This window comes from Juglans regia, chromosome 8 (genome assembly GCF_001411555.2).
Source record: "Juglans regia cultivar Chandler chromosome 8, Walnut 2.0, whole genome shotgun sequence".
NCBI lineage: Eukaryota > Viridiplantae > Streptophyta > Magnoliopsida > Fagales > Juglandaceae > Juglans > Juglans regia.
Genome location: NC_049908.1, coordinates 30,245,785 through 30,272,113, shown reverse-complemented (window position 1 = coordinate 30,272,113; position 26,329 = coordinate 30,245,785). Strand labels below are relative to the sequence as shown.

The window sequence follows — 26,329 nt, the reverse complement described above, 5'->3', positions numbered from 1 at the left end:
GAAACTCATGGAGATTGAGAGGTTGGGTTGCTGATGCAAAGGGGTACCTGTCTATAAAAAAGGATTGGAAGTTTAATTGACAAGCATATGTAATTGCCAAGTGGGCATGTGAGTGGGCTGTTAATACTAATTCCATAGGCTTGTTTAAAGGAAATTGTATCCCTAGCTCTCTTGTAAGATGGGAGGAAGTCTTTAATCCCCCATGGTTAGTGGTCTTGTAATTTAGTTCTATTAATGATAGTCTTTTCTCAACAAAAAAAAGAGGTCCAGAAGGGTTGGACATTAAATATTTAGACTTAAGCACCCAGAGGAATTACTGTGTCAGATCCTATAAATCAAGCACTTAGAGGGGCGACGCCTTATCGTGCCTGCCATCATTTATAAATAGGTGGACATGTGCGTCCGACAATCTCTTTGCATTCTATGTTCTCCACACTCATATTATCCAATTTAAATTAAGTATCGGACGCTTCCCTGGATCCGAGAGCCCAAGTTTTGTTCTTCTTGCGAGATAATCTCCTTACTAAAGACCAATAGAAAATTGCTTCAACAATTTGGCACCGTCTGGGATTTTGAAAAGAAAAGTTGAGACCAAATTGCCTGCTACAACGCGCTCACACATGATTCGTGAGTAGGAAATAGCTATGATGGACGATGGTAGTACAGAGTTAGATAAAAGACTTGCAGAGTTGGAGGAAAAGCTGCAACATATGGCACTGAAAATAGAGTTTTTGCATAAAGAAAATGATGCCTTGAAGCTAAGGGAAGCAAAATAAAAGAAGGGCGAAACACAGGAGCGAGGCAAGCAGCATGATGAAGAGTTCCAAACCATAGGGGGACCATCCCAAAGTGACTAAGACGAGAAGAGGACGATGTATGAAGACCTGTGTGACCTTATGGAGAAGTACAAGGACATGGCGAGGCTAATGGGGGGGCATCTTCATCGATTAACAACCTACCCAGTAGCACAAACCAACCATATAGTAGGGAAATAATGGTGGCCCCCCTCTCGCTGAAATTTAAGGTGCCGCAAATGGACCATTATGACACATCCAAAGACCTGAGCATCTGGAGACTTGAAAGCCCATATGACCCTCCACAAATTTCTATGAGAAATAAGGCTTTCCCTCTAACCATCAAAAAGGCAACACAAAGTTGGTTCAGGAATTTATAAGCAGGCGTTATAACCAGCTTTGAGGAACTTGGCTAGCAGTTCTTGACGCATTTCATGGCTAACAGGAGAAGGAGACAGTCAGCCATGTACCTCATCACTGTGAAGCAGTAAGAGGATGAAAGCCTGAAAGATAATCTTACCCAAAAAAACATAAACCATTGCTTAGTATTGTAGACAAATCATGAGTCATGGGCCGTCATGCCCTTACCTTAGAAAACACCAGCCCATTTTGTGGGTGGAAGGGGTTCAACTCTACTCCCTTGGACTCTAAAGTGAAAAAGCCTTGCCCTGATGGTGTTGTGGCTCGTGGCATGTCATGCACTCTGTTATGATTCCCAATTAAACAACCGCACCGTTTTGAAGGGCCAAGAATGAAAGCTAAACTACAAGTCGTCTATAGCTTGCTGTTTAGAATAATAGTTGTTGCAATCTGTTATGTCCATTCTATTTACTTTCCACGTGTTACATTTTCATTAATTCTTTTAGTCATGGGCTACATCCATATGTAAGCCAGAAATGGCACCGATGAGGGGATCTGGAAAATTATCTTGGAAACAGTTTGTATTTCATTTGGGAGGAATTGGGGATCTCGAATACCCCAAGGCGTAGCTATTATCATCATTTTCTTTGTTCTTGATTCTCTTTTACTATCAATATTACTATTTCTTTAACTGGGTTGATTACAATTGGTATCAGAGCCACCGATTCTTCATGGGTGTGGTACAATTAAACAAACAGCAATTGTTACTGCTGGAAAAGATTTTAGATAAATTAGAACATTTGACAGAAAAACTCGATAGAATGGAACAAAATTGGAAGAGGATGCAGGAATCTTGGGTGCAGTGGCATGACCTGGATGATGAAGAAGAAGAGACAATAGAGTCTATGGAGGACGACGTAGTAGATACATCAAAAGAGGGAAGTATTCCAATAGAGGTGGAAGAAATCATCCACACCACCGTTCCAGAGAATCTTCGTAAAATTGCACTGGATCGCAACAAAATTCCCAATGGGAATATAGTGGTCACCGTCGAAAATGCTATGGAAGTGGAACAGAGTATTACGGAAACCACGATAGCTTACTCCAACGGAATTTTCCCCCTTCCTTCCCATGTCCAACCCCAAATCTCTAACCCTAGAATAATGTTCTTCACTGGCAAGAAGCTCATTTCCGAAGATCTAACCCCCTCAACCTTACTCTTGGGAGGATTAGTGACTGGGTTGTGGAATTTTGACCCTGGAATCCGCATTGGTTATTCTTCTACAAGTCGAGTTCATCCGCTGTTTCACTCTGTTTACTATGCCGACACCAAGGCCTTCGTAACGAATAATCGTCCAATGTCGTGTTTGAAAGAGGTCGTGAACGATCTAAAGCTGCTTGAAATGCTCAAAAACAATGGCGATAGGGTATGGAGACTGGCGTGGGACCCAGCCTTTGGCGGCCTTGGGACTCCTTTCGTCTTTGCCCCCTACAGTAACAATAAGGCCGTCCGAATCTGGGAGCACACTCCCTCTCCATCTGGTACTTGGATCGGCAAGGCAATTCTGGAAGACACTCATACGAGGACTGTCTACTCTTGTGCAAAGTCGCCATTGAAAAAGCTATTGGCCACCGCGAGCTTCGATGCCACCACTTCTATTTGGGAAAAAGTGGATGGTGATTACGAAGGTATCTCCACTTTAGAAGGTCACGAGAATGCAACAAAAAGCCTAAACCACAACTCCATCTTCCTTTACTTTGCTGAGCCACCTCCCACTGCCGCCAACAACGACTTAACATCCAACCATTTTTCTGTTGAGTATGCTGCAAACCAAGATCTACCAGGATTTAGATGTTGCCTTTGGAGAAAAACGGAGACAATGTTGCCTCAGAAGCAAGCAGAGGAGACGTTCTCTCATCCGGGATTGCTATCAGGAATATTACTTCAGGATGGCCGTGACACTATCTGGCCACTTGATTTCCATATTGGTTGGAGTTACTGCATCTCAATCCCTTCTTGGATTTTCCTCTCCGAATCAGGAGGTTCAGATCCTGTGGTGTTTTACATAATTCAAGTTGGTATACCTTTGCCAGAAGGGATCACCAGATTTAACGATTTTTTAAAGCTTTTTTCTAAAGTCAAAAAGGCATTTCCTTCAAAATATCTGCCTCCAGCTCCTCCAAAGAAGATGTTGAAAATAAAAAGCCGAACTCTGTTGGAAGAGAAAAGGTGTTTCTTAGAGGATTGGATGGAGAAACTATTTTCAGACATTAATGTATCAAGGAGTTCTCCACTGGCGACCCTTCTTGAGCAAGAAGCCACAGCGAGGTCTTTATTCTATGATAAGAACCAGCAAAACCCAGATGTTAATTCTTCAACCAGTGGTGTGCTTTAGGTATTATATATTTTGGGAGCTTGCTATGCTACTATAGTGTTCATACCTTCCTTTCGTAACTACCGAATTTGGTCTACTTATACTGACTGGTATTTGACCAAAGCAATCCAAGGTATGCATGATTGGGCGAATTTTGCACTCAACATGCTCGATAAAATGCATAGACGCATTTTTTGTGCTGGGAGGGGAACGCTGAAGAGACCTATGATAATTGGGGGGTTGCACGATATGTTTAAAAAAAATTTTAAGTATGATCAAAGCTTGGTCAATATTGTAACACCCCGTATTTTAGTGTATTTTTACTGAATGAATTATTTTTATGGATTCAAAATTTATTCTCTTATTTTAAAATTATTGGATTTTTAATTGGGTTATTTTTAGGATTTTTAATTTGTTGAAAATTATTTTTATGTGCTTTCTTAATATTTATTTATTGTTATGCATTTAAATTACTTTTAATATTTATTTAATTACTGTGAGATTTAATTATTTCAATTTGACTTTACCATTACGTTTAAATTATTTTATTTAATTTGTGGTTTTAAAATCATTTCCGTTGGATCATTTTCGTGACCCAAGTTATGAGGATTGGACCTCATTTCTTTTTCCCTCCTTTTCTTTCCTCTCCTTTTCTTTTCCTTCCTTTTTCTCTTTTTCCCTTATTTTCCTTCGGCTTATTTCTTCTCCCGCGCACGGACTCTCTCTCTCTCCCCGTGCGACTTCGGCCTCCACCCCAGCCCGCCGCCGTCCGTCGGTGGTGGTCGACACCGTCCGGTCCCTTGCATTCCTCAGCTGCCGGCCGTCCTACCCCACCAATATCACCGCCGTTCGTGCCACCGTTAGCCCCCACGAAGCCCACGAAGCCGCGGCACTCTTTCCGCCGTTGCGCCGCCGTCGCACCGCCATTGGCCACCATCTTCCTACCACTTCATCCCCGACCTCTTGGCAACCCTTTGGACCCAACCCCGGCTCCGATCCGTCACCGGTGAAGCCCCACCAAGTCCATCTCCGATTTCGGCATTTTTGGCCTAAAACCACCCTTTGCGCCGTCATCCACGGCAAACCACCACCACCATTGGCTTCACCGACCTCTCTAGGCCCTACCCTATCATTTTGGGGTCTTCGTTTGTCTCCGTTGAAAAGTGGGTATTTGTGACCCACGGCCACAGTGTATTTTACACTGTGGTGTTGCTCAGACGTCGCCTTTTTCAGCTTCGTGATCCTTCGGAAATTGCTTTATTGCACTGTAAGTATTTCTCCAAAGAGTTCTCATGAATTTTATGTATTTTTGCACTAACGCATTTCACTGTATTTTTTTGGCATGCCGGACTGAGTCCGAGGAGTACGGGGGTCGGATGGATTTATGATTGGAGTTGTTTGGGTTGGTTTGATTGGATTGGTTATTGGTTATTGAGGAATGTGGATTTGTGTTGGTACATGTGCATTTCATGCATGTTCATGTTTGTAAAGGAAAACTGGGTTTTCGTGTATTGCATTCATGTTCATGTGTTTATGAAAACTGGGTTTTCATGTGAATGATTTGTTGGGTGCGTGTGTATCACGAACCCCAAGCCGAGATGGGGCATTATCTCGGTGGAGCTCCTCTGGTTACTCGGGAGCGGAATAAACTGAGTAACGTCCCCTGGATTGTCGCTGGGCGACAATGGGATCGGACGAGTGATTCGTGCCGACTCCGTGGTCCTTCTGCTGGCGGGGACTAGAGGATGTCTGGCCATGTACGCGCTGGGCGCGGAACTGGGCATCGCTCGTTGTGTAGTGGATGTACCCACGAACGTGTTGGGCGCGTAAGTGGGCATCGCTACAAAGCCAGGGTGTGCGGATGACCCATAGGGGAGATCATGGTGCATACACTAAAAATGGACTCATTTTCTGGGAAAATGTTTTACGGAGTATTTTTGGGCCAAATGAGATTTTTGGCGTGTGTTGGAAAATTATCATTTTCGGGGAAAATGATATTTTGAGAAAAATATATATTTCTTCATATGCATGCATGTTAGTTGTATTAAATGCATTTTATTCCTGAGATTATTTTGGGTTATACTTACCTGCGGTACCATTCTGTGGTAACGCAGATTTTGATGCAGATGAGGAGGAGGAGGGTGAGCCTGAGGAGACGGCTCCGCCCGAGGAGTGATCTGGGATCACTGGTTATTGTTATTTTATTTTACCCTTTGTATTTTGGGACATGTGTTAACTTTATTTTGGATGACTGTATAACTGCTTTTAAATCTTTACTGATGTTTACTTGTATTTAAATTCTGGTACTTAGTTGACTAATCCGCTGCGTTGTTGTTGTACACCGTTGTATGTACACACACTGGCACTTCGTTGGGATGTGTGACCGTGTTGTCTTCATCCCGGCGTCTCGATTCCCGTGTTTTCTCTACATGGGGGTCGGGGGCGCCACAAATATCCTGCGAAGTAGTAAGCAGATTACTATTATATTGTGGGATTGCCTTATGGAAATGATAGACTCTTTGCTACGAGATTATTTAAAAAATTATCGGTTTGTCTTTAACATGTCTGATGAGTTGATTGAGAGAGTGTTACACTCTGATAATGTCATATTCTCAATCTTAATTGTGGTGATAAAGGATGAGGAAGATCTTCACACGATGAGTTGTGTTGATACTAAAGCTGAAGCAAGCTCTGGATTACAAGTGGTTGGAACAATGATTAGTGCACCTCAATTGTTTCCAATATTGACACTTGGGGATGTTCTGAGGTGGGAAGGAATAAATCTGCTAAAAATCTGGAAGTACCACAAGGTAAAGAAACAAATCTTGTGGCCATTTGATAGAGGAAAGGGAAAGGAGGTGGTAGAAATGTTGAGTGCCAGGTTCACTTTTATTTTCTCGACACTTGAGACCAAGGTATTTGCAGAAGGGTGGATTGATGAAGGTGACAACTTGCAGTGTTCATGCCATGGTTGGTCATTTAATGGATGTGGATCTAGTGTTGCAAAGATGGTTGTTGCCAAGGGATCCAAAAAGGGCGGTTCAGCAATTATCTTCAAGTCTCAGGTTGCTATATGTGTTGTTTTAGCCAATAGCAAGAACAGGATAAGCTTCCAGTCACTATTTGGTTAACTTTCAGGCATTGCAAGGAGATTTAACAGTTGGGTTATGCGCCTTGTTTGTGACAAGAAAATCATCACTAGCAATCTGCATGTGCTCTTCAATATTATAGAGTTGCATCAATATCGCAACCTTGAGGACAAGGTTCTTTAAAGGCAGGGGATTTGTTATGATTCCCAATTAAACAACTGCACCATTTTGAAGGGCCAAGAAGGGAAGCTAAACTACAAGTCGTCTATAGCTTGCTGTTTAGAATAATAGTTGTTGCAATCTGTTATGTCCATTCTATTTACTTTCCACGTGTTGCATTTTCATTAGTTCTTTTAGTCATGGGCTACATCCATATGTAAGCCAGAAATGGCACCGAGGAGGGGATCTGGAAAATTATCTTGGAAACAGTTTGTATTTCATTTAGGAGGAATTGGGGACCTCGAATACCCCAAGGCGTAGCTATTATCATCATTTTCTTTGTTCTTGATTCTCTTTTACTGTCAATATTACTATTTCTTTAACTGGGTTGATTACACACTCGCCACGTCCAAATGGGGGCTCAAGATGCCCTTAGTCGGTTGTTGCCCCTTCATGCAATGGCTATAGAAAATATCAACCACTTCTCTCATCAGCACCCCTTGACCACCTCACGGAGGTCATTGAAAAAGGGAGAGTCCCAAGACTTGGACTCGGCATTAGAAGCTTCCTTTTTTCAATTAGATCCCGGACGTCCTCGGCTCTCTCCCAAAAGCCCTATTTGAAAAGTTTGAATCTCCTTTGGAAGGGGGCTTGTTCGAGATTATGGAAATTGGAGGGGAAAAGCAGGCCCCGTTGTCCATGAGACTGTGGCTATGGCCGTGGAAAATGAGGCTTTGGTCAATTCCCGCTCATCTGCTCCAGTTGCTGCCTTTGGTGAGGAAACTGCTGATACTGCAAGGGAATTGATGGCATCTTTTGCTCGTGAGTCCCCACTCCCTCTATCTTAAATGGGGACGTTGTATTATCCTCGCCCATCTTTTTCTTTTTGCTTGGTGTTACCCTCAGCGAGGAAATGCACAGTTCCACCGAGCAACAAGAGGATCAACTTGTAACCCCTTCGTTGGTCTTAGAGGGGATCCTATGCCACCTTCTCCAGTTGGCTCACTAGTTACTTTCGCCGAGCAAACAGGGTATACCTTCCTTTGTGCTGATGTTAGGGAGCCCAATCCTTGCTTGAAGGCATTTGGCATTTCTTCCACTCCTTTAGTCAACACAACCTTCTATCCTTTTGTGTCTTCCTTGGCGGCAGGTGATTCCTCCAATCCTTCAGCCGGCACATAGCCCCATTTTTTGTTTATGCCATTTCTTCCTCTATGTTGGGAGCTAACTTGTGAGATCCCTAATTTGTGCATTATTTACCTATTATTATTGATCTTTTATTTTGATTATATTTATATTATTGGTAGCTTTATTTTGTTAACAATATTGATAAAATTATTTTTATTGTTTTATTTTATATTCTTTCTATTCTTTTGAAGTTGGGATTGTGTGTAGTGAAATTTTAGTGTTTTATTTTTCTAATAGGCTGTGTGTGTTATTTGGGTTGTGTGTGTAATAAAGGGCCCAATCTATGTGATATAGGGGGGCCCAGCCCATGCGGAAGTAGGGAAAACCTAGCCCCTTGAAGGAAATGGCGTTGTTTTAAGAGGAACCTAGGGTTCAATCTCTTTCCCTCATGTGCAGCACATCACATTTTTTCTTCTTCTTTTCTTCTTTCTTCTGAGTTCTTCCTCCTCCACATGTTGTCGACGCTGCTGCTTCCTCCAATCAACCATGGCCACATTTTTCAACTTTTTCTCATCACTAGCCACAACCACCTCCATCTCGAGCTTCCATATTGTCCCCATGTCGATCAGTAGTGCTTCCCTTAACTGCTATCAATCCGCCGCTACACCACGCAACATACACCACCACACGTCTCATCCACTGTATGTGAGCCGCAATATTCATCTACAAACCGAACCTCCATTTCGGCCTATAAATAGGCCATTGTTTCCCTCAAATAATTTTCCAATTAATATTTTCATCTCCTTTTGATCTTTGTTCTGTAGCCTTTAAGGCCTTTTGTCGTGTGCGCCGCCGTGCACCACCACGAACCACCGCACGTAGTCACTTTCATGTGGTTGAGCAACCAACCCTGAGAGCCACCCATTTATCACAACCCATAAAATAGCCGAACCCAAGAGTTAGGAGCTCTTTTTGGCACTGCTCCACTGTGAGCTCCGCCATGCGCCGCCACCTTGGGCAACACCTCCACACGCGCGATCTTCTAGAAATTTCTTGACTATGTTGTAAGTGAGTTTTCAATGCGACCTATGAGGTTTAGAATAGCATTATTATAATTGACATTATTTGCAGTCTGTTGGTTTGAGATGAGCCTTGAGCCGCTGAAGTGTTAGAATTAATATATAGTTGACTTTGGGTCTTGGGCCGAATTGGAGGATGGGATTACGAGTGTAGTTGGTTGTGAAACTGTGTATTCATATTTATTTTGATATTATTTACTATGTCATCCAATATCTTTTTATCATGCACATTTATCATTTTATAAATAATTGTGCTATGAAGTCATGTTGTCTGTTTGTATTATAAAATTGTGGGTGCGTGTATGTCACGACCCCAAGTCGAGATGGGGCATTATCTCGATGGAGCTCCTCTGGTCACCCAGGAGCGTAACAGACTGGTGTGATGCCCCCTAAGTTGTTTCCGGACGACGATGAGAACGGACGAGATGGTAACGCTCTCGTATCGATTACATGGCCTCTTGCTGGCGGGGTTAAAGGATGCTTGACTATGTATGCGCCAAGCGCGGAACTGGGCATCGCTCATTATGAAATCATTTGCATGGACATTACCCATGGTGTGACAATGAGAGCCAGGGTGTGTGAATGGTCCATAGGAGAGACCGTGGTGCATGCATAATAAAATAATGGATATGTTTAGGCCAAATGGGATTTTTGGCGTGAGTGATTAAATGTGTCTTTTTGGAAAAAAAAAATGTGGATTTGTTCCTTCATGTTTGACCGTATGTGGATGTGTTGGTTGTATTAATGTGTTTTTCAATTAGATGTCTATTTGGTTGATTACTAGTTGAGATGTCATAATCTCATTGTGGTGTTTTACCATATGGTTCCGTCTTATGGAATCGTAGACTTTGATGCAGAGACTGATTATGAGCCTGAACGACTGGTTCCGCTAGAGGCATGACTTGCTGATATGTTGTTAAGTGATATGGGATTTGTTTCCCTTATGTTATGTTGTTTTCTTTAATTTATCTGTCGGATGATTGTATAACTCTTGTAAAAGATATTTTATTGTTTTTGAACTTTTTGGTACTTAATAAGAGTGCCTTTTCATTTTTCGCTTCAATTATTATATTGTACACTTATTGCATATTGTACACACTCTGTGCACTTGTTGTTAGGGTGCGTGATCCATGTGTTCATCATCCCGGTGTCACGAGCTCTACTAAAATAATACATGGGGGTCGAGAGTACCACAAGTGGTATCAGAGCAGTTCAGCTCTGGGTAAAACCATAAAAATACCTAGGTGCAGTACTAGAACAATTTTCTTGTATTTTAAAATTGTTTATTTAAATTAAATATCGGGGGTTAAAAAATGCATTTTAGCATAAAGATGGAATGACCAAGAATGCCACATCCTGAACCTGAGGACGAGTTGTCTCGTAGTTATGGGAATCTCGCCATGGCTAGGGCCTTAACTCGTACAACCAAATTTCTTCAACAGAATTTCAATACGCAATAGAGGGAGCAGCAGATTGGATGTCCGTATGAGCGCTTTTTAGCTCATAGAACCCTCGTTTTTTCTAGTCAAGAGGATCCACTACGTGCTGGAAGATGGATCAATGATCTCGAGAAGACATTCGAGATCTGTGGGTGTACTGAAGCCCAGAAAGTGTTATACGCAAGTTACCTACTGCAAGGTGACGTAGCTGCTTGGTGGGGGACCAAGCGGGAGCTTCTTGAGATAGAATTGGGATCATTTGCAGCGATATCTTGGTCGCATTTTAAAAAGGAGTTCAATGATCGCTTCTTTTCGAACACTGTGTGGTGACAAAAAACCCGAGAATTTAACAATCTTGTACAATGGGAGATGACGGTATAGCAATGCACCCGAAAATTTATGGAACTTGGGAAGTTTGCAACGCACTTAATTGCTACTGAAGAAATGATAATCGAGCGTTTTTAATAGTGTCTACGGCGAGAGATCTGTAGACAGGTCACGTGTTTGCAAATCCCGACCTTCCCTCAGCTAGTTGAGGTAGCTGCAATTGTAAAACAAGCGTTTGTTGATCATATTGGCTCTCCGACTGGCCAAAAGAGAAGAGCATTTGGGGAAGGAAATAGTTCCGGGTCAGCACATAAGTTTTCTACAAGGACTGGAACCCAACCTCAAATGCTCGCTGCTGTACATATGGGAGGGTGAGCTCCAATATGTGATAAATGCAATAGGTCTCATGAAGGCGAGTGCCGTCCGACAGGGATTCAGTGTTTTAGATGCGGACAAATGGGACATCTTGCTTGCAATTGCTCTACGTGTAGGTAACTTAGAAATTAATTCAATCTTAGATTGATCAACCTCTATCCCCTTAGAAGAAATAATATGCCCTAGGACAATACCTGAAGGTATCATAAAGTGGCATTTTTCCCAATTCAAAGCCAGTTCCTTTTCCTCACAACAAGTCAACACTTTTTTTAAATTCAGCAAGCATGCATCAAAAGAAGTTCCAAAAAAATCAAGTCATCCATAAAAACTTCCATGCAATTTTCAACCATGTTACTAAAAATGCTCATCATGCAGTGTTGAAAAGTAGCAGGGGCATTACACAATCCAAATGGCATTCTACGAAAAGTATAAATACCGAAAGGACAAGTGAAAGTGGTTTTATCCTAGTCTTCTAATGCAATTTCAATTTGATAATAATCAGAATAACCAACCAAAAAACAATAAAATGGGTGACCAGCTACACGCTCAAGGATTTGATCAATAAAAAGGAGTGAAAAATGGTCTTTTTGGGTAGCAGCATTCAATTTTTTGTAATCAATACATATCCGCCACCCAGTCACAAGTTTTGTAGGTACTAACTCTCCCAATTCATTTTTCACAACAGTAACACCTGAGTTCTTGGAGACAGCCTGTGTAGGACTCACCCATTTACTGTTAGCAATATGATATATAATTCCAGCATCTAACAGTTTTAACACTTCATTTTTTTACCATTTCTTTCATTGTGGGATTAAGTCTGTGTTGAGGGTCTCTACGATGGCTAGTTCTTTCCTCTATGGCTGACTTATGCTCATTTAAGGTTCGAATTAACTGCTCACCTTGAGATTCAGACAATTCAGATGAGATAATAACAGGAAAAGTATCACCTGGATCAAGGAAGACATGTTTTAAACCTTTAGGCAAAAGTTTTAAGTCAACTCTTGGTGTTTCCACACTTGAAGGAATCTGTTTTTCACTTTTCTTAGGCAACTCCTCAAATTTCAGTTACCAAGCTCATGTGCCATAATCCTGAGTTTCATAAAAAATAGCACAAATATCAACAATATCATAAGAATCGCTAGTAGTATCAAACTCAGAATTAACAAGAAAATATTCAAGAGGATCAAAATCATGAGTTGTGTGAACTCCCTTGTCTATGAGTGCGTCAATCATGTACGTGGGGTGGCACTCATCATCATCTTTTGTCTGTTTTTCAATGTGAAAAATATTCACCTCTAGAATCATATTCCCAAAAGAGAGTTTCATTAGACCATTCTTGTAATTAATAAGGGTATTAGCAATAGCGAGAAAAGATCTACCTAAGATTAAGGAGATTTTAGAATTCGAGTCAACAATAGAAGTAGTGTCTAGGATTAATAAATCAACAGGATAATAAAATTTGTCAATTTGAATCAAAACACCATCCACTACACCCCGTGGTACTTTGACTTAACAGTCAGCCAATTGCAATATTACTGTAGTTGGTTTGATTTCTCCCAAACTTAGCTGCAAATAAATGGAATAAGACATTAAATTTACACTAGCTCCTAAATCTAGCAACGCTTGCCCAAACTCATGATTCCCAATATTATATACAATGGTTGGACAACCTAGATCCTTATACTTAGGAGGAATTCACTACTCAATAAGAGCACTAACTTGTTCTGTTAGAAATGTCGTCTTCTTAACATGTTGCTTCCTCTTAACTGTACACAAATTCTTGAGAACTTTTGCATAAGTATAAACTTGTTTAATAACATGCAAAAGAGGAAAATTGATCTTTACCTGCATGAGGTTCTCCAAGATTTCATTGCTAGAATCCAAAGTTCGCATACCATATTTTAAAGCTAGAGGAAATGGTAACTTAACTGGGCTCTTGATTACCTCGGCTTCCTTGAGCAACTTGGCACTATCATTCCGTTGTTCATCTTCAACTTCCTTGTTTTCTTCAACAACCTACGTAATCAAAGATTCGAACTTTTGACTAGTTTTACCATGTGTCTCAATAAAAGCATGTAAAGTATCTTTTAAGGGATTCCTAGAAGAAGAATATGCATGATACGGTGTAGGGTAAGCTCTAGGTGGTTGTGCAGGTTGCTGGAGCTTTTTCACCAAGTTCATTGAGATATTTTATAGCCTCATCTGGATTTTTCTACAAAAATTCACCATTACACATCATTTCTATGACTTGACGCTCTAGATGTAAGTCCCTCGTAGAAATCACTAACTAAGCGCCAGTTCTCATACCCATAATGAGGACACATACTGAACAACTCCTTAAACCTCTCTCAAGCCTGATACAAAGTCTCACTATCCTTTTGTGCAAATATGGAGATCTGCCTCTTCGAAGCATTGGTCTTATGTTGGAAAAAATATTTGTTAAAGAATACATGTGTCATCTCACTCCATGATCCTATGGATCGTGGTCTTAGTGAGTACAACCAGCTCTTTGTTCTATCATTCAAAGAGAAATGAAAAAACTTAAATCTCACAACATCATTTGTAGCATTATGACTATGAAAAGTCACAACTACTTCTCAAACTCCCTAATGTGTAAATAAGGATTTTCATTCTCAAAACCATGAAAGGTGGGAACTAGTTGTATGATCCCTGTTTTAAAATCAAGTTGACGAGTGTTGGCTAGAAACATGATGCATGATGATGTGACTGTGTGTGTAGGGTGAAGGTAATCCTGAAGGGTTATAGTGGGTTGATCTTCGTGTTCACTCATTTCTTCGGGACTAGATGGATTGTCAAATGAAAGATTTAAAAAAAATTGATTCTGACTCTAGCACAGGCCTACAAGAAAATCTATCCAATATGTCTCTATATATGTGCATGCAAGTTAAAAAAAATACTAAAAATTTAAAATAATACGAAAAGAAAGAAAAAAAATGTAACAAGTTAAAAAAGGGAACGAAGTTATCACTTTTACAAACTATTGAAATAAATTATTTGTATCGTTTCATTCACTGTCTTTTGAGCAATGGTGTCAAAATTTGATTACACTCAAACTAAGTAAGGACGAAAGTGGGATAAAAAAGACGATTGGATGAAAATGATCATTAGATAAATTAGACGGTCAGAAAGAAATGATCGTTAGATAAAAGCTACCGTTATAAACATAGACGTCGTTACATAAAAAGCGATGAGATAAAATAACAAATATAAAACATTAAAAATAACAATAATAACTAGTAGATTTCGAAAATATGAATATAGGATATCTAAACTAATAAAATTAAATAAATCTAAAAAGTTAAAAATATATTATTTTAATAATTTAGTCAAACTAATAGATAATCTAACGAAGGATTCGTAGAAACTAAATGTAATATAATTGAACGAGTTTTGTTATTTATGATTTCTACATATTACACATTATATTATATTTTTTTTATTTTTTTTAAATTTATTGAATTCTTCTACTCATGATCTATACATCATATATTTGATAAGAAAATAAAATAAAATAAAAATGAAATATGTGAAAATGTTGAATAAAATTTTTCTAACTAATATGCTTTTTTTTTAACTAAAAATTTAACTTAAAAAAAAAATAGGCTGACACCAACACACAAAAGGATCTAAATTGGCAACGATAAAACTTCCGGCTCAAACATAACTCGATTAAAGTTGGCCATTATATTTCACAACAAAAAATATTCACAATATCTTAACACTCTACACTCTACATTATTTTTAATTTTTATTATTTTTTTCTTTTATCAAATATTTATTATATAAATAATTAATAGAAAATTTGAAATAATTTAAAAAGAATAAACTCAAAAAAAAATTTAAAAATTAAAAAAATTAAAAATACTATAGAGTGTGGAGTGTGGTGAAGGTTGTGTAGCAAAGCTCATTTCACAAATATAAAAAGTGAAGATACATAAAAGAGACCTTTGGAGTGATTTATATCAAGTAGACAAGGAAGTGGCATCACCCGTGACTCTTTTCTTTTTAAAGGCAAGAGTACTCGTGAGTACTATTAATCCATTTATTATAAATTTATATGGCATGTCATAGTCTATATATCCCGTTGAATGTAAAAATCTGGGTTCAGTCTATTGGAAGTTCATTATTAAGAATAAAAGGAACAATAAAACAAGAAAGAGATACAATCAAAATAGGTTGACTTAGATTCAAAAATATGAAAATGACATAAGGTAACTATGACTCACCTATTCTAAAGAATAAAGTAGACCTTTATAAAATGAGGGAACCACCATATACGTGGGACATCTAGCAACTTTATAAGAAAATGCTCTACAACTCATGGGGGGTTCCTTCTATAGAAGGAAATCTTCTTCTTCAACTTCTCTTCAACTCTATTTTTTCCATTGTATTGAAAGTTATAAAAGATCATGAGAACCTGTAAAATCATTCTATATAGTGGATTTCACCACTAAACGATCTGTGGATGTAGACTTTTATGTTGAACCACGTAATTTTTTGTGTCTCTTTATTTATATTTATAAGCATTATTTATTATTTATTTTATGAATGAGCATCTAAGCACCGTATCAACGTTTATCGTGGGTCATTCAACCATATTATTGGGCTCCAGCCATGTCAAAAAAATGTATCAATAGTTTGGCGCCATCTGTGGGATTCAAACCCACGACCGCAAGGTTAAAACGACTTTGGCAACCATATTGCAGCGACCAAGGCTAACACGACCTTAGTGACCATAGTTGTTGAGCACGCCTCCTCCCATAGTAAACGAGGTAGATATACACCTTTGTTGTAACAGCCAAGCCTAGAAGCATGCAAGCAAGGCTCCGACAAGCAAGGCACATATACGCCTCCGTCACAATAGCGCAATTGAGCAAGGCACATTTACGCCTCCGCCATAACTAAAGCTAAGGGGTCACCTCCGAGAACAAGCCACTGAGCTTTATAATAGCCTCTTGTGTGTTACCTTCGGGAAAGAGTGGATGGGCTCAACAATTGCCTGAGATAGACCCAACAATTGCCTGGGATGGACCCAGAGGATCAATGAGTTCCCTGACCACTTAGCGCAAGTTACAACAAACACACTTAAACTTTAATACCAAAACAATAACATCAAAGTGAAGTCACTCCAAGAGGGCAAGAAATCTACTAGCGCCAATGAAAATAAAAAAGATAGTCAAATACAGAAACTTCACTTCTAAAAAGAGAGAGCTTTATGAGTTGCAGAAAGGTAGTAAAGAGTCTATCCTTATAGAATTGCCAGATGCCCCATGTTTGTAGAGGTTTCCTCCTTTTATACAGGTCTCGTTCCTTCTTTAAAATGGCTAAGTCGTACATGCCTATGTCACATTCACATTTTTTAATCTGAGTCAACCTTTTAGCTTTACTCTTATTTATCTTATCTCTTCCTTTTATTTTTGAGCTTCCAATGTGCTTGACCCAATTAGTTTATATCCGACATATCCGTAATTTATTTCCATCACTATTGTGCAATTTTTATAAACTTTATAATGCGAGTAAATTACCGATGTCATATAAAATATTTTAGAAAAATAAAAAATTTCTCTCAAATTATAAGTCAATTAGTCATTTCTTAAATTATTAATGTTAACAATCACTCTCAAATTACCAAAAAGTTTTAATTTTCCATTTTCTCTCTGGAAAATATAAAATTATCCCTAAATGTTTCTTAAAATAACATAATATCACTATTGAATTAAAAACATATATCTAATTATAATAAAAGAGAGAGTTATGGATATAATCATTACAATTTATGTAATGGCTAGACCAAAACATCCCTAGTTTTATCGAAGATCTTCTTCATGCGGTAATAAAGTAAAAATTGGATTTTAATGTTGGTACTCCAGCTACTAAGTCTAGGTCGAGTGCAGTTTAACTAAATTCCCTCGACAGTCCTAGGGCTTCTGTTCGTGGATTGTGATAGTAGGTCAATTTTTTTTTAGAAAAACAAATTATCCTTGATGTTGTTGTTTGTTTTGAATCACACGTAAAAAAAAGTTTCCTTCTTGCTGTGCTCGTAAGGCGTGCACGTTGTACGTGAGGTGCAAAACCCTCATCTGGCGGACTTGCTACCCACCACCTCTTTATGAGGGTGGTCCGAGTCTTGCCACCATTTTGGACGGCCATAAAGGGGTGGTGGAATTCCTTCTACCAAATCCTCACCGCCAAGTGTCCTAATGGTTAGCAGGAAGAGCCAAGTATAAGTGTCGGTGAGCTAGTGAGGCCGTCAACGGCCACTACCCGACTCGCCGACATTTTCTTTCACCGGCGAGGTGATCCTTGGCAAAGGAGTGTTTAAAGGTGATAACGGGGGCGGGGTCGACCCTTTCCCTCAGCACCACCCCGGTCCACCCTCATCCGTCCTATCCCCTCCCACTCCAATAGTGCCCATGGCCCAAAGCGCATATAAATTATTTATTGGCTCAAAAGTGACCAAAAATACATTTTTTTTTATCCAAAATTGTAGATTTAAATTTATAAATATGACCATAATTTAAAAAGTAATAACATAGGTTTTAAATTTGTTAGTACATATTTTGTGCAAGTTACAAAGTAGCCCAATGTAGCTTTTATATAGAAGGTCATGGCAATACAAGAGTCTTACTTAAGCAATATGAGACTCTTGTATTGCTTTGAAAATATCATAAAGTATTAAGTGAAAACTATACCTAATACATATTACTATATTTATATATAGTAAAACTAATAACAAATATTTATAAATATGTATAACTATATATATATTTATATAAAATATATAAATAAATAGTGGGATGGGGGACAAAGTAGCGGGGTGTGGGGCCCTGCTGCCCACCCCTAGGAGGGCAAGCCAGCCAATTCCTCATGGTTTTGCACCTCCAATGACGACCGTGAACTAGTTAAGCGGCCAACTTCCACCACTTGACAAGCCAGCATTTCTATTGCCGGCGTGGCCAGCATTTCTATTGCCGGCGTGGTGGTCTTCGACATGAGTGGCCATCCTCGAGCTTGACTGTAACATGAGTTACATGGTGTGGCTGGACAATGGGCACACTACAAACATTGGAAGCTTGCGAGTAGACCATTCACCAGCTACACGCTCACAACCGGCAGCAAGGGCACCCAAAAGCCCGCCAAGAGTGACAGAGACCACCGGCGGTAAGAGTTGGGCTTGCACGTGCGGCAATTTGCCACCCCAGTGGCGGGCAACAATCCCGCCATGAACACTACCTGATGGCAGGCGATGACCCACCAGTCGCGATGGGCTTGCAGTAACTAGCCTACCACCCAAAGGGCACGATAGGCAAGCTCCTTTACTTGCCCATCATATCTTACCCCTTCATGGCGAGTAGCCATCCCCTATGGAGAGCAAACATCCCCTACAGTGAGCAACTCTGAGGAATTCACCACTCCGTGTGGCAGGCAACAAACCCACAATGGGAAAGTCTTTGACCTCCAATGTGAAACACACAAGCTTTCCCCGCTCGAGAGCCTCATGGTGGGCAACAACTTGCAAGGCGAACAACATCACTATCAGTTAGCACCAGGCACACTGAGTGGGCTGTCAATATGGAGCAAATGGTTTCCTGGCCAAGATAGTGCATGTCAGATTTGCTGCTATTGTTTGAGCCTCACAATCGAAGTGCCTTAATTGATTGCTATGGAAGACAGGGAGATCTTGGTAATGCTGCATTCTCCATTAGAGATCAGATGTTGGCTTTGGGTGTTCTATCGGATGTATTTACTTTCAATGCATCGGTTCATGCTCAAGAGCTCCTTATAACTTGGGCCAAGTGCGTTTAAGTAGTTAGCTAACCCCACTCGAGAACATAGGTTACCCTTTAGTGTGGTCTGGCATCTCCTCCCTTTGGGTTTAACCACACTCGAGCTATTAGGTTAGCCTACCCTCAAACACGAGGATCTCCACTAAGGAAAGCCCACCAACCACAAGGTCTTCGGCAAGGATGTTGCAGTTCTTGCCGGCGATGCGCTTCTGGCGTTCGCTTTCGAGCACATTGTGGTGTCAACAGCAGGTGTGCCTCCCACGAGGGTTGTTCGTGCCGTCGGGGACCTAGCTAGGTTGATTGGGACTGAAGGGCTTGTTGCTGGGCAAGTAGTCGATATATGTTCCCAGCCGAGTCTGTTTCTTTCAGTAAAGCTGAGTGGTCGCGACACTCACATCTCTCCTCCCTGGTTTAACCTGGTTTAACCACACTTGAGATGTCAAGTTAGCCTACCCTCAACATGATCAAGCATCTCTCCCACTGGGTGTAACCCCACTCGAGCACATGGGTTACCCTTCAGCGCGGTCGAGTCCGTCTCATTCAGAAAAAGTTGAGTGGTTGCGATACTCGCATCTCTCTCGTCGGGTCTAACCCCAATTGAGCACATGAGTTACCCCTCAGCGCAATAGAGCATCTCTTTCAACAAAGCAGAGTGGTTGCGACTCGCATCTCTCCTAGGTTTAACCACACTCAAACCGTCAGGTTAGCCTATCCTCCAACATGCTTGAGCATATCTCTTGTCGTTTCTAACCCCACTCAAGAACATGGGTTACCCCTCAGTGCGGTTGAGCATCCCCTTTAGCAAAGCCGAGTGGTTGCGACACTCACATCTCTCCCAACAGGTTTAACAATACTCGAGCTGTCAGGTCAGCCTACCCTCAAGCATCTCTCCCATCTAGTCTAACCCCACTCAAGTACATGGGTTACCACTTATCGCGATTGAGTATCACCTTCAACAAAGTTGAGTGATCGCTACACTCACACCAGCGAATCTTCACAGATGACACCACTTTCTTAAGGGTTTTGATCCTTGCTAGCGCGGCTGAGTCTGTCTCTTGTTGAACCAAAGTCGAGCGGTCGCTACACGCATCGATGAGTCTTTGTGGATGGCACCACTTTTTTAAGGGTGTCGATCCTCGCCAGTGGGGTCGAGTCTGTCTCTCACCGAACCATAGTCGAGTGGTCACTACACTTGTACCGATGAATCTCCACTGATGGCACCACTTTCTTAAGTGTGTCAATCCTTGCCAGCGCAATCGAGTCTGTCTCCTCCCGAACCTAAGCTAAGTGGTCGCTACACTCTCACTCGACAAATCTTCACATATGACATCACTTTCTTAAAGGTGTCAATCCTCGCCAGCGCGGTCTATTGCCTCTCCCTCAAACCTTAGCCAAGTGGTCACTACAATCACACTTAGCGAATCTCCATAGGCTACACTCGCACTTGAAGAATCTTCACGGATGACACCACTTTCTTAAGGGTGTTGATCCTCGCCTGTGTAGTCGAGTCTATCTCCCGCCGAACCTAAGCCGAGTGGTCATTACACTCTCACCTAGTGAATCTTCATAGATGACACCACTTTCTTAAGGATGTCAATCCTCACTAGCACGGTTCAGTCTGTCTCCCGCCGAACCTAAGTCAAGTGGTCGCAACACTTGCACTTGGTGAATCTTCACAAATGGCACCACTTTCTTAATGGTGTTGATCCTCACTAGTGCAGTCGAGTCCGTCTCTCGCTGAACCTAAGCCAAGTGGTCTTAAGCCAAGTGATCACTACACTTGCACCTGCCAAACCTTCACAGATAACACCACTTTCTTAATCTCGTTGAACCTCGCCAATGCAGTCAAGTCCATCTCCCATTGAACCTCGCCAGTGTGGTCAAGTCCATCTCCCGACAAATCTCCACATATGACACCACTTTCTTTAGGGTGTTGATCTTCGCTAGCGTGGTCAAGTCCATCTTCCACTGAACCTAAGCCAGGTGGTCGATACACTCACACTGGTGAATTTTTATAGGAGCTTACTAGTGTTACCATACCCTTGTGAAATAGTTTGGGTTTGCAAGTCTTTACCTTTTAGTATGGTTAAACTACAACAACCTATTTGGCTTTTGGTGAAAACCACTTAAGCTTGGTTGAGTACATGTCCTGCTGTAGAGGTGTGGTGGAGCTTTGCTTCCTCTACAGAAACGTGGTCGAGTACATCTCCCGTAAAACAAGCACAATAGAGACTTGCCTCTCACCGTAACAGCCTGGCCGAGTACCGCTCCCGCTCGCGTAAAACATTCCAAGATTGCCTTATGCGGGTTACTTTTGGAAAAGAACTTTTGAGTTCTAAAACCGCCTCACGCGGTTTACCTTTAGGAATGAGCTTTCAAGCTCTACAATCACCTAGAGCGGGTTACCTTAAGGAACGAGTCGACGGATTCAACAACTGCCTTAAATGGATCCAGGGAGTCGGCGGACGCCCTCACCATCTAAGTGTAGGCTATGACGAACATGCCCTAACCTTCAAACAACAAAACACTCAAGAGGGCAAAGAATCTGCTAATGCTAATAGCAACGAAAATGGAAGTAGGGACATCCCACGAGGATCATTGAAACGTTCAACCAAAAATCCACTTAGCTATCCTAAGCACAAATAAGCCTCCTAAAGGCACATCCTTTGCTGCCTTTGCTGGAAATCCATATATCTCAGCAAGGTCTCAATTTTGAGATCCCCGTTGAATCACACAACAAGGAAAAATCAAGGACAAGTTTCATGTATTCATATTCCATCAATTTCCATGGATTATCTCATTTTAACAAGTCAACATTAAGAATCGTGAGCTGTTAAGGACCAAAATAACACCCCAAAATATACCAGGCCCAAGATAGACCAAGCCCAGTCCACCGAAAAGCCATCATCAAAGCAGGAGGGAAAAGAAAATGAGGACAAGACAAGACAATAGCTGAGGGAGAAAGTAAAGTCAGGCACGCAAAGGACAATTGTGAAATGACTTAAAGCTAACATTTCTCACCAGCCACCCCCTAAGACCTCAATAGAGGGGGCTTTCCTACCCAGGGGGGGGGACATCATACAACCTTTGGACGGCTCTCTCAGAAGGGTTCTTCTACCTCAACTCAAGAAACTTTAGAGCAGTTATTTTCTCAAGACAAAGGGGTCATCGACCTCCATTGTACTGTGAGATATGAGAGATCATGAAAGACTATACAAATAACCCATTGTAGTGTATTTGCCCTCCAAACACCCCATGGACGTAAGTTTTCTGCCAAATTGTGTAAATTTGTATGTGTGTGTGTGTGTTTCTCTCTCTCTCTCACTCTCTCATTTATATTTTATTTATTATTTATTGTCGTGTATGTACTCAAGCACGTTGTATCAATGCACGAGCATCCATCAAGCCACTATCGTGGGCTGAGGATGGCTCTTTCTTTCATCCTACATATTGGTGCTAATTTATGCATCAATAGTTTGAATACCCTTCCCAAGTTGCATAGGGCAGCCAGTTGTGTTTCCAAGCACCAAGTTCATCGCTTGAGGTTCTTGAGAGCTGTATTTGGTTCCATGACTTCTAAGAGTGGTGTTGTTTGAGCATGAATTGTATATTGCATAACTTAGTGACATTATAACTTCTTGACTTGATGCTTACTATGGAGATGATATATTCTACTTTTTCTTAGAATTGTTCCAATTCAGCCAACTTTTTTTTCTTTTCAGTTTAGATCCATAATCCCTCTTAGAAGATACTTGGGGAATAAGATAAGATAAAAGTTTTGCAAATAGTAGTAAAATACTTTGTCAATAGATTTTTTATTGGGTTTTGGGAAATAAGAGAGAAAATTTTGAATAAAAATATTATACAGTTAAAATATAGTTTTTTTAATATGATTTTTATTTTGAAATTTGAAAAAATTGTATTATTTTTTTGTATTTTGTTTGGAAATTTGAAAAAGTTATAATGATTAAGCAACGATTAGATGAAAAAGTTAAAATTTGAAATTAAAAAGTGTTTGTGTTGAAGTGATATTTAGGAAAGAATTATGAGAAACTTTAAAATTTGCAAGATCTTTTCTTGTTGTTATTAACCTTAAATAATAGAATGACCAACTAAAATGATTTCCTAATGAGATCTTATTCTAATTGCCACACAGATGGTCTTTGAAAATATAAATAGACATTCCCAATGACTATAATTTGTTTGCAAATGAGAATAAAGAAAATATTCATTTTACTAGGGGTGGTAATATGTGACACGATCCGTTAACCTAATACGAACACGACACGATAATAACGAGTTTGTATTTAGTCTTAACGGATTCGAGTCAAAACAGGTTGACCGGTTAAGACATGATTGCTTAAAGGGTTGATAACAGGTCAACCCGTTATGATTCGTTAAGAAAGTTAAAGTTACAATTACATCTTTATACCTAAAAGTAAAATTGTTGAAATTTTAATTTCGATATTTTTATTGTTTGGATTGTAATTTTGGACTTATAATTAGTTTTATATTTTTTTTATAGATATTGTGATTATAACATTTATATAAAATGATGCTAAACTTAATTAGGTCAAACGGATTAATTTCGAGTCTGTTCAACTCATTTACATAAACGAGTTAATTTCAGATCTGTTCAATGCATTTACATAAATGGGTTGAAACGAGTCAGGTCGTGCTGTGTTAACCTATTTCGTAGTATTCACTAACAGGTCAAAACATGTAGTGTTGTGTCAACCCGTTATGTTAATGGGTCATGTTAGAGTTTGAAATTTTGACATGATAAGCTTGGGGGTCGGTTTTTTAGCTCGATGGTTTCTACTTCTATCCCTACGTGCTACATCACAAATTAATTCACAAGTTCACAACAAATCAACTCTAAAAAATAAATTAGTCCCAATAAAAATCAAAGATCAACCCACTCCAAAACCAAATCAAGCTCATGCATATAGAGAAACCAAGTCAACCTCCTAAAAAATGGACAAGCTTGTTATCGCCAGACACCAAAAAACCCACAAGACAAAACCCAACATAATAAACTACTTGAAGTACCAGATTTATCCATGGGTGGTGAGATGAGAGACGGAGGAAAGGTTGACTGAGGAGAGGGAAAGGGAAGGAGGTTGGTTTCGATCGTTCAGAATAGACGTCGACGGTTGTTAAAGGGAGAGGCTGCGTGGCGTGAGAGAGGAGAGTCTAGCGGCGGCGGCTGTGTGTGAGAGAAGTGAGAGAAAGTCTGAGAGAAATTCAATCTGAGAAGAAGAAAAGGGAGGGGAGGGGGGACGCAAGGATAGGAGTATTAAATCGTGTTAACAAATCGGGTCAAGACATATACATTATACTTAATGTGTCAACACGAACAAGACCCGTTAAGAATTTCGTGTCAAAATTTCAAGCCCTAACACGAGCCATTAAGAAAACTGGTCGACACAACGCTACTTGTTTTGACCCATTACTGAATACGAAATAGATTGACCCGACCCGACCCGACCCGACCCACTTTAACCTGTTTACGTTAATGGGTTGATCAGACATGTTTCAACCCGTTTGGCCTAATTGATTTTATATAAATATTAAAATATAAAAAATATCTATAAAAAATAAAAAACTAACTACAAGTACAAAATTACAATCCAAACAATAAAAATACTGATATTAAAACCCCAACAATACCAAATATGATAAAAACACAATTACACAAATATGATAAACACACATTGTAATAATATTAAAGTTACAATCTCAAATATGATGAACACACATTGTAAAATATTAATGTTACAATCCCAAATATGATAAACAAACAAATCTAGACAAATTTAGAACTTGAAGAAGGAAGTGTAGCGTCCTCCTTACTCTTGTTCTCCAACTCCATTACACCTCCAATTAATTTGTCCAATTTCATTTATTGTGTTTCTATTAAAAAAATTACATCAGTAAAGTTTTACATCAAATAACATTATTATATTGAAAAATTACAATCATTTATTTAATAAAATAAAAATAATATTACCTTTCTCCTCATCATATAACCAATATCTTGTGCAGACTAATACTTCAACAATATCTACTTTTAGTGTACTCTTAAACTGATCAATGATACGCCCACAAACACTAAAAGTATATTAAGATGCAATTGTAGAAACTGGAATGCTCAAAATGTTACAAGCTATACAAGCAAAATCAGGATAATGAAATTCATTTCCTTTCCAAAAGGAAAGAATGTCAATGTTTGCATTTCTATTTACCCTAGGTTCATCCAATTAAAGCTCCAATTGACTTTTTTGCATATGGGCAGCAAGATCATCATGTTCAAATAAATCAAATTCCTATACACAAAAAATAAATAAACATGTTTCAAGCCAATATGTGATATGAAACAACAATATAATATAAATCATTAAACAACAAATATTATTTGAATTTACTTTCGGCTCTACTAAAAGTTCTTTCAGAAGTCATGGTAAAACTTGTGGGAGCACTTGAAGATCTATATTCCATGAAAAAAGATGCCAATTTGGTACGAATATTCAAATACTCTAGGAAACCATTTTCATAAAACTTCTTATAAGAAAAATCACTAAATGAAGCTTGTATCGAGGATCCAATATAACTATTATAGCCAACAATAAATTGAACTCAGACTAATATTTCTCAAACTTAGCAAGCATTTGAAAGGACATTTTCTTCATGTAGTCATCTTCACTCTTAGAGTTCTCATTTAATGTCAAATAAATCAAAAATATTGTTGGAAAGTACAAACTGACTGTATGTATTTGGTTCCAGAAAAGTCATAAGTGACATCATAAAAAACTTCCAATAAACTGTTAATCTTCTCCACTTTTTTCCACTCAAATGTTGATAGACAATACTTAAAATTGGAATTAATTAACTCCAAATGGCTAAAGACACGACGATAGAAAAGAACACTCTCAAACATAAGAAAAGTATAATTCCATCTAGTGGGGGCATCTTGTCTCAACCATTTCTTACTATCCAAAGACATTTGATTTGTTGAATCTAAAAAGTTTTGTTTCATTGTTTGTGATCCTTTCACATACTTAATAATTTCATGAACTTTTTGAATAGCATAATCAATCTCTTTTAACCCATAATGTACTTCCAAATTGAGAATATGAGCACAACAAAAAAGATGAAAGAACTCACCATCACAAATAGGGGTTTTCTTAATGTTCAATTGAGTTCTTAACAATTCTATTGAAACTTCATTAGAAGAAGCACTGTCTAAAGTCAATGCAAAAATCATATGTAGAATTCTCCACTCACATAGTAAATTATAAATTTTTCCTGATAAAGATATGACATTATGTAGTGGTGGCATAAAAGAAAAGTTCAAAACCCTTTCCTGTAGAATCCATTTTTTATCTAGACAATG

General features: G+C 39.4%; 1 protein-coding gene and 1 non-coding gene across 3 annotated transcripts in view; both read left to right on the top strand.

Annotated features, from left to right (window-relative positions):
• Window positions 1–26,329, top strand: part of LOC109004516 (probable disease resistance protein At4g27220) — a 963,953-nt gene that overhangs the window by 134,433 nt on the left and 803,191 nt on the right. The window lies entirely within an intron of this gene.
• On the top strand, window positions 13,430–13,537 carry LOC118349357. The gene has a single exon (XR_004802327.1). It is a non-coding gene; the product is annotated as a small nucleolar RNA R71 (small nucleolar RNA).